General features: G+C 41.4%; 1 protein-coding gene across 1 annotated transcript in view; it reads right to left on the bottom strand.

Moving 5' to 3' along the window:
* CMYA5 (cardiomyopathy associated 5) overlaps positions 1-18,655 on the bottom strand; it is a 95,829-nt gene that overhangs the window by 75,964 nt on the left and 1,210 nt on the right. The window lies entirely within an intron of this gene.

Genomic DNA, 18,655 nt, shown 5'->3' with positions numbered 1-18,655 from the left:
TTTTTCTTTATTCTCAAATCAATGACCTATAAAAGTTGTGCGGGACACTTTATCTTTTTTAAATATGCATTTTTTATTTCCCTCTCCAATGCAGCCTTAATACGGGAGAACTGCAACCCGAAAGATTCATCTCTCAAGAACACAGTTTACAAAGTCTGGTCATAAAATCTACATTGATAACTAAATTTTGTATCTCTCCTTTTCAACCTTCCAAGCAGTTGTCTGGGTAGCTTACATTCTTATACTCATTCTACCTTTAGTGGTTATTACACTTTAATCAAACTCTGTCATGCTAGGTTGGCGGCAGGGGTACCTGATTCCCACAAAGTTGAAAGCACATCAGCAGTATCCTGGCTAGAGCCAGCAGGTAAGAAACTCCGGAAGAACCTATCTGATAGTCTCTCCTCATCACACCACTGCTAGGAAGCAACAAGGAATATTTGACCTACAACAAAATGCAGACAGCAAAACCAACACCATAAAAGGAAGTATCTCAAATTCCAGAGGGAAAAAGAAGGAAAGATATTAAATAAAATTCCTGTTGATACGTATTCTAAACTCACACAAGAGAATGAAAGTGGGAAATGCAAACCTTAGTATTACAATGAAAACAGTTTTGCCCTTGAGGATGCCCTGAAATGGGACCACACTTTGAGAACCACTGTCCTACAACCTCCTATTTAATGGTTAGCCTAGCATTCTACCACAGGATATAACACTTTATCCAACACCATGTTGTTGAACATTTAGACTGTTTCCAGGTCTTTGCCATTATAAAAGAAGCCTCAACAAACATCCTTAGAGATAGCTCTTTCTGCACATTTGTTTCCTTAGAATTAACACCTCAGGAAGTAGAATTTGAGAGTCAAAAACAAAGTTATTTTTTCAGGCTTTTTATACACACTGCCAATTTTCCCTCCAGAAAGGTTTATTAATTTGCATTCCTATCAGTGGCCTGTGCAAGTGCCTTCCACCCTGACCCACATGCCTATCAGCACCAGGTACCATGTGAGCCCTGTCCCGAGAGCTGTTTTTAGAAAATCGAAATGTGACTGAGCTGGAGGTTAGTGAGCTCTGTCTCTTAGATGAACCACAATACTTGAGATTTACTGGAATTCTCTGCTTGCAGAGTACTTCTCTGATAATTCTACCACAGTGTTTATTTACTGCTACTTCGAATTATTACATTAGTATTACCATGTGTTTTCCACTTCACAATAAGTTTCTTGAGACAGAAATCATGCCTCATTATCACAGAATATACCACAGTGCTGAGCCCATGGGACAGAGACTGCACGGGGTAGTAGTGCAAAGAGCACTTTTCACCTCAGTGAGACAGACCTGGGTTTAAATCGTCGCTTCCCACTTACTAGCTGTGCAAGCTTGGGCGAATTACTTCCCCTTCCTTCCCTGAGCTTGAAGGTCATCACGGTAACAGGGAGACTAATACTTACTTCATAAGACAGCTGTGTTGAAATGCTGTGTGTAAAATGCATCATACCATACTAGGCAAATAACAAATGTTCCATTTGTTTGTTCTCTCCCTTTTCCTTTCCAGTGTTGAACTAACCTGTGAAATCCAAACTCTGAGGATCTACAAATTCACTTTGATTTACGAATAAGCCTATAATTAATGAAGGCAGAAGGCATCTCTTTAACAATGATTACCTCTGGGAAGTGTAACTAAGCAAAATTGCCAAGCATTCTAGTTATTCTTCCTTTGCATCACTCAATCGTTACTCCGTCTCTCAGTCAGTCAGTATCTATGCGTGTGTACAGTGCGTTCCAAAGACAGATTACACCCAGTCCCTAAACAAAACAGAAATGTAAAATGAAATCCTTTTTAGTGCCAGAATGCTAATTCTCTGATCACACTGAAACCTGAATTCAGAGAGAAGCCATTCAGAAAGTTATGCTGAGAGAGCTGTTCTAATTGTACATCTCTGTGCCTGCAGGAACATCACCCCGGGCCCTATTCTTGTTCAAAGCTGACACTTATTGTAGTGGGGCTTTAGGACTAGAATATTTTAATGTGACCCTGAAATGTATCCAAATATGAACAAGAAGGCTTTGTCATTTTCTGATAACCCAACCAAGGAAATTAGAGAAAAGACACTAGTGAGATAGGTGCAGTCCAGGTTGAAGTTCACTCCTGGTTTTACCTCAAAATTTAAACAAAGCACAAATCAATAAGAGTCATCTGTGCATCCAACCACTGACATCACACGGGCTCCATGATCCAGATCACCCAAAGCTGATGATCCTGCTACTGGCACCCCAACAAAGCTGTGGGGTGAGGAGTGTTCTCTGGGGAATAGCATTGCTAGAGATGGCAGTATGAACCCACAAAAATACTCAAGCCAGGGTATCTATACTGAAGGAAGGGAGGGGGAACCGACACTCATTCATGCTCTACTCTGTCCCAGGCACACGTGATTTCCTTGTGCATTTCATATTCTTGTTTACCCCACCCCACTGACACCTACATCTTTCAGAGTCTGAGGCTCAAAGAGGTCAAGTGGTTCTCAGAGGTATATTCTGGAGAACTGTGCGTGCTCAGGCTTTAACTCCAGGAGAGATGTAAAGAAACTCTGGGACCCTGATGCTTGAGGTCAAACTGAGATTGATCAAGAGCTTTTTGCTACCAGCACCTGAATGGTATATGCTAAAGTTGGCGTTAGTTCATCAGAAACTTCTCTTCAGGTCTATAACTCTGTGTTCAGTAGACCTTAAAATATTGGCAATGAGAAGGCATGTGGATGGGAAGGATTAGTTCCTTCAGATCTGAGACAGGTTTTAAAAAATATGGGGGTGGCATGTTGTGGTCATGATATACCAATGGCAGCTTTGGGTTTTGATAGTGTGGCTATCGATGTTCAAAAGATTCCTGATGGTGGGAAAAAAAAGTATTTCTTGAAATGTGGGGCATGACTCCAGCTTTAGGGGGTTCTTTTGACTAGCCCTGAGGAAGGGCACATGTGTAGCCAAGGTCTGTAGGGGACCAAGAATGTTAGAAGAGGTGAGGGACTCGTGGTATTAAGAAGCAAATGCCCTCAAGCTAGCTTAAATAGAAGGGATTTATCTTAAGGAAATAGAGATGTCTCATGAAATCCAAGGGCAGGCAGGAGGGGTATCCAGGCCTCACAGCGAAGAGAAAAATGGAAAACCACCAGGAATAAAGGGATGTGTCTCTCTGTCTCTGTGTATGTGTCTCTCCTCTAACACAGGTACCTCTGTTTCTCTTGCACATGGCTCAACACAGCTGCCACCAAACGACACCTTCAGTCCCAGAATCTACAAAATTGTCTTGGAGTTCTTAGGGGTTTTTTTTTGTAACACACAATTTGTTCCCAAGGAGATTAAGCGATACACCAAAAACAAAAGCAGAAGCACCTGGCTTTCTGAAAAGGTGTTTTATTGCTTCTCCCTCTTCCCATCTCTAGATTCCAGAGAACAAAGAGAAAGGGATGGGAAAAGCGACATTACCTCACCTCTGGCTGTTGGCCTAACCTGCCTTGATGAAGGATGGAGCCCTTGTGGGTGACAGGACAGCTTCAAACATCTTTCTCTCTCTTACAGATGGGTAGACAGTAAGGTATACTCACAGAATTCTGAGCCAGTCATTCCTTGTAGGTGCTCTGTTTTGGGTGGATTGTTTTAAGGTTTTAGAAACTCATTTGGGTGATCCTGAATTCAGAGTCTTAGCCTTCCCCTCTGTATAGGGTCTCCTCAAAACCCGTCTTCTATACAAAAGTCCTCCCTTCTTCACAATTTCACTTTCTATGGTTTCAGTTACCCACAGTCAACGATGGCCCAAAAATATCAAATAGAAAATTCCAGAAATAAACAACTCATAAGTTTTCACTTGCGTGCCATTCAGAGCAGCGTGATCAAATCTTGCACCATACCGCTCCATCCCACCCCACATGGACATCGTCTGCTCCTGACATCCAACCACCGACATCACACGGGCTCCATGATCCAGATCACCCAAAGCTGATGACCCTGCTACTGACATACTGTCAGGTCAGTAGTAGCCTAACCCTACATCATAATGCCTACGCTATTCACATCCCTTTATCTCATCACATAGGCATGTTACCATCTCACAGAACCACAAGAAGAGTGAATGAAATACAGTAAGATATTTTGAGAGAGAGACCACATGCATGTAACTTGTTATAATATATAGTTGGAACTGTTCTATTTTGTTATTAGTTATCGTTGTTAATCTCTTACTGTTCCTAAGGGTTCAGTACTACCTGTGGTTTCAGGCATCCACTGGGGGTCTTGGAAAATATCCACTGTGTATAAGAGGGGACTACTGTACTCTGGGCTCCCTGCCCTGAGAGATAGCTTCTATTTAGCATTACATAGCAATTTTTTCTGGATACCATCCCAGATACCAAATTATGCTCAGCAATTTTAGCTAATGTTCTTCTTGGACAGATGTAAATTTAAAATCTTTTTTTAACTAACAGAAAAATAAACGAATAACTTTCGAAAACATGACAACCAATATTCTATGACAAAATATTATTAAAAAGATCAAAATAACATTGAATAGATCTCCAAAAAGTCGAGACCTGTCCTCAAACCCTTCTCTTCTAAAACTAGCTAAACAGAATTCGTGTCTCCACTTCTAAGTTACCAGAAAAGAGAATCTGACACTACTTGAGCCTCATTTCTCCCCGTGACCAGGGTCAGAGCAGCCCCCTTTGTGAGTTGCAGTACAATTCTCTACAGGATTGACCTAGGTATACAGACTAAAAGGATTAAAAGGCAATTAATTTTCTGATAATAGTAAGCGGATAGTTGACAGATTTTAATAGGGCTTTGAAACCCCAAAGCAGAGATACCAAGGTACGTAAGATAGGCCATGCTGAGGCCTAAATGAAAGAATTGTTTGTTTTTATCATAAAATGTAAAGTCAAAGCTAGAATAAACAGGGATATTCAGATTCAGCAGATATTTAATGGGAAAAGGTACTTCAACCTTATATGGTTGTATATTTGGTCATTGCTCTGTGTTGTATTTTCAATTAAATTCCTTATGGAAATGTTAACTAGTTGATTTGCTCCGTTGTTTAAATAAAGTGTTGTATATCCATAGAAAAAGCAAAATCTACTGCATCATATGTTAAAAATCCTGAGGGTCAGGTAACACCTGGTGAAAGCCTAGCCCAGGGCCCCATACTGTCCTAGTGGACATCTGACATCCTTTTTGACTGTCCAGCTTCTGACCTCTCTTCCCATTTGGTACACTCCCCACCTTGGGGGTCCTGGAGGAGGTAGATCTGACAGTGCCAGCTACTCGTGATGACCTTCACACCCATTACAGACTGACTTGAGAGCTAGTGACGGAGGAAGTGGAGGTGGGGTTCCTCACTCTCTGAAGGTAGTGGAGGTTACAGCTGATGCCATGTTTAGCTGCTGGTATGGAAGTGGAAATAGTATAAACTATGACATCTAGTGCCCAACAGTAATGGCAACTGTTTCCTTACCAGAGAACTCAAAAAAAAAAGAAAACAGCTTTATTGCGACATAATTCACATACCATACAATTCACCCACTTAAACTGTATAATTCACTGGCTTTTAGTATATTCACAGAGTTGTACAACCATCACCACAATCAAGTTTAAAACATTTTCATCATCCCAAAATTAACCCCATACCCCTTAAGCAACATCCCCTAATTCCTCCCCCTATCTCCCTCCCAGCTCTAGGTAACCACTAATCTACTTTCTGTCTCTAAAGATTTGCCTATTTCTGGACATTTTATATAAATGGAAATATACAATGTGATCCTTTGTGTCTGCCTTCTTTCACACAGCATACTGTTTTCAGGGTTCATCCATGTTGTAGCAAGAATCAGTATTTCATTCCTTTTTATGGCTGAATAATATTCCATTGTATGAATACACATTTTTTTTTATCCACTCAATAGTTGATGGACATTTCTGTTGTTTCCACTTTTTGGCTATTATGAATAATGCTGCTAGGAACACTTGTGTACAAGTTTTTATGTGGACATACATGTTCACTTCTCTTCTGGATATACCTAGGAGTGGAATTGCTGGGTTATATGGTAACTTTGTTTAACTGTCTGAGGAACTGCCAGGTTGTTTTTCAAAGCAGTTGCACCATTTTACATTCCCACCAGCAGTGTATGGGGATTCTGATTTTTCCATATCCTCACCAACACTTGTTATTATGTCTTTTTGATTATAGTCACCCTAGCAGGTGTGAAGTGGTATCTTATTGTGGCTCTGATTTGCATTTCCCTGATAGCTAATGGTGGTGAGCATCTTTTCATGTGCTCATTGGACATTTGTATATCTTCCTCGGAGAACTGTTGATTCAGATCCTTTGCTCATTTTTAAACTGGGTTATTTGTCTTTTCATAATTGTGTTGTATAGTCCACCAGACCAGTTTTGAGACATGGTTTTAAGAGTTGTTCCTGGCGACAATAAACCTACTCTTCAACAATTCTCACAATTCTGTGAGCTATCAATATCTTTTGAATAAAGTCATTTTCTGCTTAAATCGGTCATAGTTTCTATTGCAACTCAAAACACTGACTGGGGGCTTCCCTGGTGGCACAGTGGTTGAGAGTCCACCTGCTGATGCAGGGGACATGGGTTCATGCCCCGGTCCGGGAAGATCCCACATGCCGCAGAGCAACTGGGCCTGTGAGCCATGGCCACTGAGCCTGCGCGTCCGGAGCCTGTGCTCTGCAACAGGAGAGGCCACAACAGTGAGACGCCCGCGTACCTCAAAAAAAAAAAAAAAAAACACTGACTGACACAAACTCTGGAACCCAAGGCAGCACCCCTCACCTAGAGGAAATCACTTACATATGTCTCTACTGGCAACTGGAAACCTGTTCAATGACAGTATTGTTACTAAAGCTTGGGTTTCTGAATTCATGATTCTAAACTCTTAATCTATGCAAACTCAGTCCATGGGAACTTATGGGATTGACAAGTGGAAACTCTGGCAGGCTGAGCAGCAAGGAGGAACTGGAGCAGAGAGAAACAGAAAACTCTTAGGAAGTGGTTGCCATTTCTTGCCATTTTCCTTCAAGATAAAAGTAGGTCATTGATTCTTGTTATTCAGATGATAAGGTGCTGACTGATGCTGGCAGTCCTCTCTCTGCCTTGGTCCTCCATCACCCTGCCAACCTAGGTTGCCGTCAGGGACTCCACTAGGTTTTTCTTCCAAATGGTCAAATATGTAAATAAAGTAAGAGTCCTAATTCTATCAGCCTGAAACAGGAGGGAAGGGGACAGGGCACAATCTTTAAAAGAATGACACAGGGCTTCCCTGGTGGCACAGTGGTTGAGAGTCCGCCTGCCGATGCAGGGGACACGGGTTCGTGCCCCGGTCCGGGAAGATCCCACATGCCGCGGAGCGGCTGGGCCGGGGAGCCACGGCCGCTGAGTCTGCGCGTCCGGAGCCTGCGCTCCGCAACGGGAGAGGCCACAACAGTGAGAGAGGCCCACGTACGGCAAAAAAAAAGAAAAAAAAAAAAAGAATGACACAACCCTTGAGGATGTGACATAAACTGGTTAGAACCAACTAGGTCCAAGATGGCGGAAGATTCGACTCCCAGTAGACCTTGAGCCTCACTATATGTTCACTGTACTACATTAGCATGCTAAATGACACACTCACCAGCGCCCTCACAGTTCCGAGGCTGACCATACTGGGCATATACCCAGAGAAAACCATAATTCAAAAAGACACATGCACCCCAGTGTTCACTGCAGCACTATTTACAATAGCCAGGACATGGTAACAACATAAATGTCCATCAACAGAGGAATGGATAAAGAAGATGTGGTACATATATACAATGCAATATTATTCAGGCATAAAAAGGAACGAAATTGGGTCATTTTTAGAGACATGGATGGACCTAGAGACTGTCATACAGAGTGAAGTAGGTCAGAAAGAGAAAAACAAATGTTGTATATTAACGGGTATATGTGGAATCTGAAAAAATTGGTATAGACAATCTTATTACAAAGCAGAAACAGAGACACAGACGTAGAGAACAAATGTATGGATACCAAGGGGGAAGGAGGGGGTGGAATGAATTGGGAGATTGGGATTGACATATATACACTATTGATACTCGATACTATGGATAAAATAGATAACTAATGAGAACCTACTAGCACAGGGAACTCTATTCAGTGCTCTGTGGGTGACCTAAATGGGAAGGAAATCCATAAAAGAGGGAATATATGTATACATATAGCTGATTCACTTTGCTGTACAGCAGAAACTAACACAACATTGTAAAGCAACTATACTCTAATAAAAATTTTTTAAAAACAAAACAAAAAGGCCAAGAAGTGGGCAGTGGCCAAATCCTGGAAATCTCCGCCCTTTCTCCAAGATAGGTGGAATAATCCTCCCACTCATGAGCCTATGAAATTACCCAGCTCACAAAAACTAACCACCCCATATTCTGGGGTCACTCTCACCTTTTGAGATGGACTGCATTCTGTCTATGGAGTGTGTATCTCTCTCAATAAATCTACTTCTTACCTATAACTTTGTCTCTGGCTGAATTCCTTCTGCACTGAGACATAAAGAACCTGAACTTCAGTAAGTCCTGAGACCAAGTGTGCAATCTCAACTAAAAGACAGTGGGGGACTTCCCTGGTGGCGCAGTGGTTAAGAATCCGCCTGCCAATGCAGGGGACACAGGTTCAAGCCCTGGTCTGGGAAGATCCCACATGCCGCAGAGCAACTAAGCCTGTGCGCCTCAACTACAGAGCCTGTGCTCTGGAGACCACAAGCCACCACTACTGAAGCCCACGTGCCGCAACTACTGAAGCCCACGTGCCTAGAGCCCGTGCTCCGCAACAAGAGAAGCCACCACAATGAGAAGCCCATGCACCACAACGAAGAGTAGACCCCGCTCACCGCAACTAGAGAAAGCCCGAGCACAGCAATGAAGACCCAATGCAGCCAAAAAAATAAATAAATAAAAGACTGTGGGTCCAAGTCCCAATCTGAGTTTTGGCTGGGTTTGAGTCCCGGCCTGTGAGTTCAAGTCCCAGTGTAAGTTGTGCGGTTTCAGGCCAATTGAACTACACATTCGGTTACCAGGCAATTTTAGTTCAGATATCAACACTGTTAACTTTGTGTATGCTTTCTCCCCACCCCCATGCCTCTTTTGATAAGAATATCACTGCCTCCCAGGGCTGTTAGTGATCTGAAGCCAAGGGTTTGGAGAAAGTTGTTTTCTGCAGTTTCCTAGGTAATATCCTTAGCTCCCTCCTCTGTGCAGCATAGATAGGGGTGCAGCTATAATGCCAGTCTGCCCTTAGTGCCCTCTCACTACTCTTCTAAGCACTCATTTCCCCTTCCAGGTCCCCTCTTCTCCCAGGAGAGTCTCTTAGATCCTATATTTGAAGGTATCTGTTCCAAAGGGAATCCAACCTAAAACAGATGCTGATAGGTTTAAGCTATTAACCTTCTCAAAGGCATTTACATTTCAATGTCATTAATCTCTCTCTGTTGACTTGCATTTTCCAAATTCAAAGACCACTCTCAGTTCTCATTCTCCCTGTCCTTGCTTTGGCTCCTAAGAACAAGGTGTTGAAGAGTGGTATTGATCTGAGAGAAGGAAACCTAAGATCCTAGAATGAAACATTTTGTGTTGCAATCCAACCACTTATGCACTTAACCATTTCTTAAGCCCCTTCTGTGTGCCTGACACTGTGTTCTAGCTGCTGGAGATGCAGCAGAGAAGCAAGGCCCCCGCCCTCATGCAGCTTCCACTCTAGTGGTGGCAATAAACAATAAACACACAAAAAGATACCATTTCAGACAGTGACAGGTGCCATGAAGAGGAATGTGAAACAGTGAACAATGCGATAGTGAAAGATGTGAAGAAAGCCCATCAGGCAGGATGGTTGCAGAAAGCCTCTTTAAGAAGGTGGCATTTCCACCGAAACGTGAAGGGTGGATTTAAGGAAAAAGTGTTCCAGGGAGAGAAAACAGCAAGAGCGAAGACCTGGATTCAGGGACAGGCTTAGCACAGCACACAGGAGGTTCAGAAAAAAGCCAGTGTGGCTGGAATGTAGTAGAGGAAGGGTATGAGATGAGCTGAGAAGTAATGAGGTCAGGTAGGGCCTTGGAAGCCATGGTAAAGATGCAGAGAGGATATCTTGCCCCAAGTCACACAGTTGGTAAATGGCAGAGCCAGGATGATAACCCAGGTCTTTTCAATCCTATCAAGTGTTTTTTGCATTGTAATCTGGTTTATGCCCAAAATGGCGCTAGATGAAGAGAGACTTTACTGGACATTCCAAAACTGTCCTTCTTGGACATTCCAAAACTCTAAGAAGAGCCAGACTGTTGTCTCACTCTCTTCTCTTCATTCTCTCTTAAAAAAAAAAAAAATACTAGATATGAAAACTTCAGAGTATACCATGCTAAATCATACAAATTTTGTCTTTTAAACAGAGGATCTGAATTTTATAGATATTATAAGTAAATACCTATTGAACATTTATCATATGATCCCATAGAGCATGCAGAGAAGTTATTTTGGTGTTGCTATGTTTGACCTTATTAAAACTCAAGCACACAGGATTGCCTAACATCTTTCTTTTTTTCCTAACATCTATTTTTAAACATAAGACCTACTCTCCCTATTACACATTAGGAAACTTAATATAGCTGAGGTGCTGGTCAGGATCAGCTACTACATAGATTGTCTGGGGCTTTTATGTTTTGCTTTTAAAATCAGAAGTAAATCAAAATAATTGTTTTTTAAAAGTAAATTTATGCTCAGAAAAAGAAAGAAATTGGCTAATAAATACCAGATGTGTGTTAGAGCTGGTGATGAGCACTGAACTCATGAGTGTTCCAGCATTGGCTATGCCATTAGACTAGGGTTAGAATCCTAGCATACTTACTAGCCATCTGACATTAGGTAAACTACTCAAGATTGCTAAGTCTCCATTTTCTCTTCCATAAAATGGGAATGAAAACAATGCATATATCATAGAGCTATTGTGAAAATAGACCAAACTAACAAGTGACCATGCTTGGAATAGACTAGCTATTCCCTGAGTTGATGTCGGTTTCCCTTCCTTCTCTGGGTCTCTGTTCACTCATCAGAAGCATAAACAGGTCAGGGAGATGATGCTAAAGTCCTGTCTAGGATAAATGTCATCAGCAGCCAGGCCTTCCAGCAATATGTGGACCACAGGGCAGTGAAACCTCCTGTTGTAGGCAGATAGAGAAGTTGCTAGCAAGATGACAAGGAGACCAACAGAAAACTCCCAGAGGAAGGAGCAAGGAGGCCTCAGAGACTGGGACTTGAAGGACCGGGATCCTAGCAGAACCCTGCATCTGCTCCCCAGGCCCAATTCATTTTACCAATGCATTTGCTTCAACTAATTACTTGTGAGATTATTTGTTTAATGCCTGCTCTCTCCAGAGACTAAACTCTAAAGATTAGGAACTCTGTTTTCTTCACTCATTCTAGATTTAATTTACTTTGTTTCGCACACAGTAGGCCCTCATCAAATATCTGTTGAATAAATGAGCCTCTTTTCTTTCAGTAGGTACATTTCTGAAATTGGAGGTGTCTCGAATTTAGCTAAGCAACATGGTGGCATTGCTGCTCTGGCATTCATTTTGTTGGACCAAGTGGCCTGCAGGGGCCTTAAACTGACACCAGCCTCCTCATGTAAGAACATGTCCCGGAGACAGTCCTCATAGTAAGCTCCTGATATGACTTCCCCAACAGTTTTTGTGATCAATAGTCTCCCTCACCTTCCATCGTCTTCCCCTGTGCGCCCCTTAGATAAGACCCCTGTGAAATTTACCAAAACCCCATGCATTTTGGTTTGAATTGACTGATCCAGCCTTAGCCCAAGAACCCCCAAGAATTCCACACATAGACCCTAATAAAGGCATGTGTGCCAGGTTTTGTCTCTCCCTTTGCCTGTACTCACTCTGCCTTGACCTCCCTGTATGGCCCCTTGAGGTACGCTGTGCATTTCCTCCAGGACTTGTGAGTAGTAAACTTCTCTAGTTCAGTTTCTCTTGTGGTCTTTTGTTGTTGAATTGCTCCTCATGCTCACCATCCGGCACCCTATGTTCCACTTAATAAATGTTAATTTAATGAAGTCATAACAGGAGGAAATTCATTTTATTTACAAGTCAACAATTTTAAGTGCCCTAGTGAACTCAGCCAATAAGAGGAAATTTGTGAGGAAAATTTCTGTTTAGCTGTGGATTTTTTTTTTAAGAGAAGTGTACCCAAACTAAGAAAGCATAGTAATGGCTCCATGAGAGGGCTTTGAGCATTTAGAGTTTGGTAGCATCAATTAACCCTCCCACATATCTTGGACTTTATCAGACTAGGATGTAGAGTTTTGGAACTGAATACACTCCGGTTGCCTTAATAGAGGACTTTTCTCTGGGCAAAATGCAAAGCCTATTCTTATCTGTCCATCTATGATCCAGCTCAAGGGTCAGTCTAGGGGAGGCTTCCCAATGAGTCACAGAAGGTGGGAATGATAACCACAGACATCCTAATTGAACAATCCCTCAGTACTTATCACTGTCCCCTCCAAGCTATTGTGTTTCCAGAGTCCCTGGCTATTGTCAATCCCTGGAAAATGAGTGGTCAGCAACTAATGAAATTCTACCTAATCTAACAGGTTCAGCATCCCAACTAAATTTGCTTCTCAAGGGAATTTGGATGACTTGATATTCACCTGCTCATTCATTCACTCATTTATTCATGCCATTCACTTATTAATTCAACAAATATTCGCAGTCCTGGAAATTCTGAGTGATTCTGGATGAGAAAAAGAAAGCTCAAACAGAGCAGTAATTAGCACAAGAGCTGGAACCAGGAACTAAAGAATATCTAATCACATATTGTGTCTGGAATATCTTTCTGCCCAGCTGGAGTATCACCTCTGCAAAATCTTTCTAAATTTCATTTTAAGAAGAATATACTTCTTTTCTCTGTTCCCTTGTTAATATCCTCAGTGTAGTGCTATGACATTATGTTGGAGTTAACTGCTTCCCCTCACCAGGCTGTGAGCTCCTTAAGAAGGAACTGTGCCATCCAACCACCCTTATGTCTCTGGTGCCTTGCATAGGGCCAAGCATATAGAACTCATTATCAGTGGAACAGTTCTCTGCATTTCAGTGAAGTTAATGGATTTCTAGGTATTATCAGGCCTGTATTGTCCAATATGGTAGCCACTAGCCACATGTGGCTACTGAGCATTTGAAATGTAGCCTGGGGGTGGGGAAGAAGAATTGAGACGTACTGTAAATGTAAATCACACATCAAATTTCAAAGACTTTGCACACAAAAATGTAAAATATCCCATTAATAGTTTTTATATTGATCATATGTTGAAATGATAATACTTTGGATATTGAGTTAAATAAACATATTATTAAAATTAATTTCACCTGTTTCTTTTTACTTTTTCATGTAGCTGTTAGAAAATTATAAATTATATATGTGGTTCACATTGTAATTATTTTATTATCCAACAGAAATATTGGATAATACTGGGCTACATCAAAGATTACTATTTCAGGTACAAACCACATCCAATCTCTTATACCTGATTCTCTCTTTTGGTAGGAAGGAAGGGGAATTTGGTTACTTTGTCCGAATTGAGTCAAGGCTTTCACTGAGCCTAGGTTCAGAATATCCAGGGAATATAAGACACTTTTTTTTTTTTTTTGGCAAAATTCTATCAGTTAAAATGTCCCACATTTTGGTCGGTTTGCTGTTTTAAAGGAAAAAAATCCAACTCTTGCTGTAGTCCCCTATACGGAGTCAAAGTCTCACCAAGGGCATGTAATACCCATGCAGCCAACACTTAAATAGCTCTTCAATTCCTGGCTCCAAGAGCCTCTGCTTTATCTTCTCTCCTCAGTCTCTGGCATCCTAAGTAGTCACCCCTCCCATCTCAGCTTTTTCCACTGACCTCAAAAGAGGGCTGTCTCAAATAACACCCTTGTCAAAACACCTAGGTAAGCACAGAAGTGAGAGACATCATATAAATAGACATATGGCAACAGACTGCTCCATACTGATAACAAAAAACCATTTACAAACTCCCCTCACCTTCCAATAGGTTTCTTTCTTACAATGATTAAACGTAAATGTCACTAATAAGTTTAATTCTATCAGCTTAGGCAGACCTTTTTTATACAGGCACTGGCAAAGCTGCAAATGAACATGATTTTTAAGATTTGGGCACTGTTGTAGCAAAAACCTCTGCGCTTAAACAGAGAAATTAAAATTGACCAACAGAAAAGATCCAAAACAAAAATTCTGAAAATTTTCCAAGTGATCTGTGGGAAAGACCAAAAGAGTCAGGCTTCGTCGGACTACAGTCAGAAAAATACAAAAATCATGGATGTCTATCTACGTAACTTCCTCCATACAGGAGACCATAAGCTTGAAACATTTAGTACAGTGTTGGGCACCCAACAGGTGTTCAATGAGTATACGAGAGTATAGGCGCTTACTATTTAATGGGATAATGCAATCACCGTGGTTTTCTTTTCTTTTTTTAACCCTGAGTGGTATGGTAGGCAGAACCCAACTTCCTATTTTACTCTGAATACAATCAGAAGCCCTTATCATGGCCTGCAAAGTCCTACATGAGTTGCAACCCAACCACCTCTTAGACTCATTTCCCATCACTCTCCCCTTATTTACTCTGCTCTTGTGTTCCTCAAATAAGCCACACACAGTCCTGCCTCAGCGCCCTTGCACCAGCTCTCCTCTTTGCCTAGAATACTCATTCCTTCAGTCTCTGCTCAAATGTCACCTCGTCACAGAGGCTTTCTTCACCACCTGATCCAAAACAGTATAACCCTTATCTGCTGTACTTGTCCTCATATCACTGACTGCCACCTGACATACTACATATTTGTTTGTTTATTTGTCTCCCCAACCTGGAAAGCCTCTCCCAGGAGGGCAGGGACTTGGTTCATTTTGTTCACTGCTGTATCCTTTGTGCCTAGAAAGTGCCTGACACATAGTAAGAGTTCAATAAGTAGTTGTTGAATGAATAAACAAATGAACATAGATTGGAGTCCAGACACCGGGATCTAGACCTAATTCTACCGCTAAAAAGTTGTGTGACTTTGAACAAACGTTCCCTGAAACTCAGCTGCTGAATTTGTAAAAGGATTGGTTGGGAAAAGATGTTTCTATAGCCTCTCCCAGCTCTCAAATCCTGCAGGCTTTATAGAGATGCTTTTTACATACAACTTTTGTACGAAGTTTTAGCAATATGAAAATCTTTTTCTTATATCCACAAACAATGAGCCCTCTGGGCACTTCATTATGATTGAAGACCCTGCTCCAAAGGCCCTGGATGAAGTCTTCCCCCATCCTTCCAGGCAGGATAGACCTCAGGACTTCCTGCCTACTTTGAGGTGTTTCATACAGACCTTTTCTTCCTTATATCTCTTATAACAGTTAATGACATAATTACATTTTTCTGTTTCTCCACCTAGAATGTGACTATCTTGAGGACAGTAATGGAGTCTTAGTAATGTTTGTATCCCCAGCACGGTCCTTGGCAATTAGTAGGCATTCCATGAATGTTTAGTGAATGAAGGAACACAGGAGAGCCAAAGTGGAATAGGACCATTTCTCATACTGAAAATGGAGACATCACTCTCCCCTCATTGATGAATGGTGGGCAGAAGGTAGCTTGGCTGCTAGTTGAGTCATCTGAAGGGATGTAAAGAAATTAAAATTTACCGGTAACCTACTAAAGGCCAAGCACTCTTACACATGTTCACATAGTTTATTTAATCCTGTGACAACCTATGAATTAGAAATTATCACTAATTATCCCTTTTTATAAATCTGTAAAATTATCCCAATTTAGAGATGAGAAATATGGAGCTCAGAGAGGATGGGAGATTTGCCCATGATGGAATGGCAAACAGGGTTGCCACTCAGGACTCTTCCTGCCAATGATATTCATATCACTGAATGATGTATCAGAAGGGTAGTTCTCTAATCTAATACAAATACTGGCATGTATAATGGTGAGCTTCCCTGCACTTTACAATTAAAGGTGATTTTTTTCCTTGATTCAGAAAGGTGGCTATAGATAATTCTATATATTATTGCTGGAAGAACAAAGAAAAGATGCACAACCAGATGATGCTTTGTATCTTTTGAGTTTTTAAAAGTGAAGTTTTTTTCTGATAATAAAGTGCACTGTCTGTTCATTACAGAAAAACCAAAAAATATAGTTAAAGAAAAAAGTTTAGTCGACCATTATCCCATCACTCAGAGACAATGACTATTAACCTTTTTTTAACCTTAAGGTTAATAAAAGTTACTATAACCTTTATTATGCTAAGCTTTATTAACCTTTTAAGCCTTTTTCCAATACACACTTTATTTTATAGTGAGATCATTCTAAATTATAAAATGAACTTTTTTTCAAATTCAATATATGCACTTCCCATACTGTTAGAAATCTTCATAAATAACATTTTAATAATGGCTTAATAATACCAAAAGAGATGCCATCATCAATCATTCTGTTATTATTACTTAAGCTATTTCCATTCAGTTACTTTCATGTTACTTTCATGCCTCTCAATTAAAAAAAAAATCAGTCTGTAATTCAACTTCTGCAAATAGTTCTGATCTTTGAGGAAACAGAGACAACTTTTCCATTCAAGAAGGGGAAAACTCCCATTATTATTCAGAATAGTGAATAAAAGGTCTTTCCCTTTCCTCCAATAATCTTTCCATATAGAAGTTAGTTGGAGCCATTCAAGTTTCCCCTACAGTAAGAAAGGGTCTTTCCTCCAAAAGAAGGGAGGTGTGGAAGTCTAGCAGTGGCTGGGAGTAAACAGACAGAGGCTCACATCTTGGTTCTTACATTTACTTGCCTTATACCCTCAGTAAATTACGTAAAGCCTCGGTTTCCTCACATATAACAGGACGGTTACCTCACAGCGCTGCTGGGAGGGTTTAAAACGAGAACTGAGCCTGGCACGGAGTGAGCCCTCTTTTAACTGTAAAACTTGGATGGAAGATCTGAGAGGATGAATGTCTCATCATTCTTCCTTCCCGTAAATTAGAGAATATTCGAAGCTCTCACCTCTAGTCTCAGAAGAAAGAAGAACTTTAGGCCATATTTGTAAACTCACGCCCACCAAAATGGTTTGGTTTCTGATCACACTTTGAGGTTAGAAAACATTCAAGAACTCCCACTTCCCAGAGGAGTTCCTGCCAACAGAAACCTCTCTCCTGAAAGAGCCTACAGCTGCCACCTCCCTTCGCCTTGCCCCACCATGGAGCAATCCCTACATATCTCCCTTCCTTCTCTCTGCTGCTGCCTCTCTGCTCTGAGCCCTCCCCAAACACAACTTTCCAATCTGCCTGTCAGTCTCCTTTCTCAATGACACCAATCTGTTCTCCTAAATCCTCTCCAGAAGTTTACTGATTTCTTGTTACCCATGTCATCAAATCTAAAATTTTTTAAATGGGATGGCTTTCAAGGCCTCCACCACCACCATCTACCTCTTCCCCCATATTTCCCTCCACTCTACATTCCGACGCTTGGCCTGGTGTCCACCTTATCATCTGTAGTCAGAGCAGGCTGACATTTACTGCAGATAAATCATGCCTTTACCTGAAGATCTTGACCTTTGGCAAAGGGCAACACAACCCCAAAGTGGTATTTTGAATCTCTATCAGCTGCTCACATTTTAGAGTAAACGAGTTTTCAGATTCTTGGGCGGCCGGGGTGCAAATTTTGCTTGGGCAAAAGGATATGAGGATCCTGGATGCCATTAAGGGAAAAGGCTGGATTGACAGACTTCCCCTTCTCAGTACTGCCCAGTAATCACAGGTCCCTACTCCTGTTCCATCTCCCACAGGTGCCTTCTCTTCTGCGTCTCCTTTCTGCAATTCTTGCCCATTCTCCAGGGCCTAAGTCATGCCCACTACTTTTGAAGGTAGCCACAGATCTACACACTCTTCTGACCTTCCACGGTACCATGGTCTGTCCTTCCCTCCCCTCTGATGTATTCGGCACATTGTCTCATGGTCCCCATATTGCTTCCTAACTTCTTCCATAAAGTCTTCGAGGGCAGGGACTGTGCCTGCTCCCCACTTGGTAAATATGTGACCGATATTCCAGACTTCTCATCTGACTGACAGTTCACCCTAATCAATGCCCCTCTGTGGGCTGTTTCAGCTTCAGCTCTGCTGTCTTTGGTTGGGTGGCACTTTTAACTTTGGGTAAGGTGGGCGCTCAGCAGTGCTGCACAACCATCTGTCACCTACAAAGCCTTTCTACTGATATTAATAGATTTAGGAAGGGACACAACTGACTAACAAACCGAAAAACAAACAAAAAACCTAAAACTAAAAACAAACACCCTACCCCCATCCCCATACTCAGAGAGAACAAGGAAAGGTAAAAACAAATCCAAATCCAGAGATGATTCCTGCTGTTCTCATTTTAGGGCCTACAAGAAAGAAGGGAGGCAGGGGGACCCACATTTGTGTATAGTTATTACCTAATTGTATTCACATGTAATGTTGATAAATGTTTGACACCAAAAAAAAAAAAAAAAAAACAAAA

This window comes from Neophocaena asiaeorientalis, unplaced genomic scaffold, assembly GCF_003031525.2.
Source record: "Neophocaena asiaeorientalis asiaeorientalis breed wild unplaced genomic scaffold, Neophocaena_asiaeorientalis_V1.1 scaffold37, whole genome shotgun sequence".
NCBI classification, from domain to species: domain Eukaryota; kingdom Metazoa; phylum Chordata; class Mammalia; order Artiodactyla; family Phocoenidae; genus Neophocaena; species Neophocaena asiaeorientalis.
Note: the sequence above shows the minus strand (reverse complement) of the source record. Positions and strands in the feature narration are given on the sequence as shown.